Genomic DNA, 3,458 nt, shown 5'->3' with positions numbered 1-3,458 from the left:
AACGTTTAAAAACCTGTTCTGCTTTGGTGCCAAACAGTCCTTATCGAAAGGAGCATCTAATAACTTTGATACAGTCCTCATTCAAAGGAGCGCCTAATAACTTTGATTTGACATGGTCTGGCAAGGTCTGCTCCTTCAGCCAAGCATGTCTTCTCAGTACAGAGACAGTGACAGCTGCCCAGCAAGATGCTTCTAGGGCATCAAAGCCACACTGCAAAGTATGCTTGCTGATTTGGCTTGCAGAGTGCATAAGCTCCTGCAATTCTTTATTTTCTGCAGTGTCTGAAAATGTTGCCACTTTTTGTTTAATAAGTTCCATAATATATTGCTGGAACTTCAGCATGTGAAACTGACAATTCAATGCCCTTAATACCAAGGGTTTCAGAGGTATATACCTTCTTACCCCATCTGTCCAAAGCTCTGGAATCCCTGTCTGAAGGGGTGAAATTCTTGGCTGTAGCAGTCTTGATACCTTTAGGCCCCTGTGAAATCTCTGGATCAGCAGTAGGATTCTTGAAAATACATTTTGTGAGTGTCAGGTACTCTGTAGTATCTGTCTGGTTTACTAGGGGCAGGAGGTAAAGTGTCAGGAGTAAGACTGGATTCCATAAAAACATCATCCACAACATCCAGGTCAAGGGATATTGCTAAGGGCCTGTGTTGAGGCAACTCTAGAAATTCTCTGAGTCTCTTTTTGGACTAAGGATAGTCTTGGCATTCCCAGTGGAAATGCTCTCATAAGGTATGCAAGGTTTCACCAAAAGAAAAATCCTCTGGAGGGGAGGCAGAGGGAATGGATTCCTCTGCATCTGAATCATCATAAGCAGATAAGGGCATGTTTCATAATCAGAAGTTTCAGAGTCATCGGACTCCTGGTCTGTAGAAGCTGAAGGGAACTGGACTCTCTCTCTTAGCAGGGGAAGGCTGACTTTCCCTAATCAGCGTAATAAGGTCTTCAGCCATTCTAAGCATTTGCTTTTGTGGCATGAGAGCAGGTGCATGCACTTTGGCTGTTGTTTTTCTAAGTGTAGTGCATACTCTGAGCCTAAGAAACTCGGTAGTTTTGGTTAAAAAAGTCATCAGTTTTGAGTCGAACATCGGTTGAGCGAATAACTGCCTCAGGACCCATCCAAGGTAGACACCTCCGCAGGTTCCATAGTCAAAGAAGAGTCTTGCAGCATACCAGACTCTGAATGGGTCTCAGTAGAGGCCAGCGAATCCACTGAAGTGGGTATCCGGGGCTGCGAAAGCACCTCACTGAGTACCGGCGACTAGCTTAATGGAAGCGTTGTTGGCACTTTTGGACCTATGCGGTCTGTCTCTGTTTTTATCTTTATGATTTTTTTGGGATATCGGTAGTTGGATGGCTTACCAAAGCCATTTCAGAATATGGAGATAGAGAGCAAAAGAATTTAGCGAGAAAGAGAGCCCGATGATGAATGATTTGGGCATTAAATAAGGCACAAAACAGACAGCGAGGGAAGTCTAGGTCTGGGCCTAAACAGGTGACGCAGTAAGAATGAAAATCTCTGTGAAGTATTTGCTTTCCACAGGCAAGACAATTGTTAATTTTTTTCTGACATCGGTTAGAGCAAGAAAAAAGGATCCCCAATGGGGTACTTAGCTTTAGAAGACTTCAGGATTATTAAATTCATAAATGAAATTTAGATAGCGGCAGACCAGCACTTGCAAACTGCTTCTGCTTTGGGCTCCTCGGCAAGAAAGACTGGAGTAATGGCGTCGGATGTTTGTTTTTATACCCCTGATGACCTGACATCAGTCTTGGAGCAACAGCATCGGACACAGAAATACTAAATCTCTGGTATTTGGGCCAACTGAGTGCTACCTGCAGGCAGATAACCCAAGTGTGATGGACTGCAACAGTGAAACACGAACAGCATCAGGGGGGGAGAAGGAAGGGCATCCAAACTGCAACAGTGAGTCTATTCAGACTACATTTATGGAGAGTTAAAGGCATTACATTCATCATAGTATTCTCTGCTGCATTCCTTACTTATTGGAAGAGTTCCAAAGTAAAGAGAATAATCATGACTAGGAAATAAGGCCCTGCAGGACAGCAGAAGCAAAGTGAAGACAAAAGTAGAGGTTGCTGCTTAAAGAGCAACTGTTCAGATTAAGAAATCCCGAGAAGCATAGTACAGAGTCTCTTCCTTGGTCTGACATCTGTATGGATAATGAATCTGGATGCCATGGTAGACTATAGGCACAGTAGACAAACCAAAGGAAAGATCTGATTTTTTTTAATTATTTTTTTAGCAATATGGATATGCAGATAAAAAAAAAAAAAAAAAAAGACACTTAAGTCCACAGTGACCATAAGGGCTTGAAGTGGAATGAGTGGCAACAGGCTTTGTAGAATTAGTAATTTTTATTTTGACACTCAAGACTTAGGACAAGTCTACATCCTTGGAAGTAGGAATGACCTGGAGTAGAATCCTCATCCTTCCCCATCTGCTGGCACATTCCTAACTGCACCCGACTGCAACATCTCTTGTAGAATCTCATGGATTAGCTGCACCTGATCTTTTGGATAGCTGGAATGCCTCTTCCTTTGGGAATCTCCTAGAACTGAAGTTCATAAAAATCAAGACCTCAATGCCATCTCTGGGAAACTCCTTGTGGACAATAACTCTAGGCATCCCGTCTTCCCCTTCAGTACAAAGGACATGAGCATCTGAGATTGAGGAGTCTTAGGTATCAAGATATATAGCAGGGATATCGGTCTGAGAGGACACGGACATACTTATGGTGTGAAAGTTTGCAGAGCAGTAATGCTAGAAGTCTTAACCAAGAAAGACTTTTGAGGTAGGGGCCATAAAAACACTTCACCATGCCTTGATCTGTCAGATCCTGTGAAGCCAAAGTTGACCAATGGGGCATCCTTAGTTTTTTCCCCACATCTCTTACTGGAGTGTTTCTTTTTTTACTTTTTTTATTTCCGTGGAAGATTCCCAGAATCCTTGTTTAATGACACCATATCATGGAGCCATGCATGCAACTCCTTCTTGGCTGTGAATTCATGGAGGGAATGTTGTCTTTTACAGCTTGTCCTTGGGGTAAAATAGAGACATTGTGGAAATGAGTCTACACTATGCACTGGGCGGAGGCAAAATAATTCTGTGGTAAAAGGAGGCTAAGTGGTGCATCGGTTACCATTGCTGATTCACAACAAGAAGTTTGCCGGTTTGATTCTCTGGGGTGCTTTCCGTGAGGAGTTTGCATGTCCTCCCTGCATTCACATGGATTTCCTCTGGGTGCTCCGGTTTGCTCACACATTCCAAACACATGTGTATGGAGTGTTTCTACCCAGGCCTCCACTAAAAATGGGCTCTGTCCCAGTCAGGCTTTCCTGGTAAACAAATGTTAAATAAAAATAAAATAAGAAAAGAAAAGAATCTTACACTTTAGTGAAAGTCCATCTGGGAAATCCTGTTTTT

General features: G+C 42.8%; 1 protein-coding gene across 1 annotated transcript in view; it reads right to left on the bottom strand.

The window, feature by feature from the left end:
* Window positions 1-3,458, bottom strand: part of LOC122800382 (tumor necrosis factor receptor superfamily member 16-like) — a 261,184-nt gene that overhangs the window by 160,745 nt on the left and 96,981 nt on the right. The gene's annotated exons all lie outside the window — the stretch shown is intronic.

Source organism: Protopterus annectens, chromosome 4.part0, assembly GCF_019279795.1.
Source record: "Protopterus annectens isolate FY-2018-M chromosome 4.part0, PAN1.0, whole genome shotgun sequence".
In the NCBI taxonomy this organism is placed as follows: Eukaryota; Metazoa; Chordata; order Ceratodontiformes; family Protopteridae; genus Protopterus; species Protopterus annectens.
Note: the sequence above shows the minus strand (reverse complement) of the source record. Positions and strands in the feature narration are given on the sequence as shown.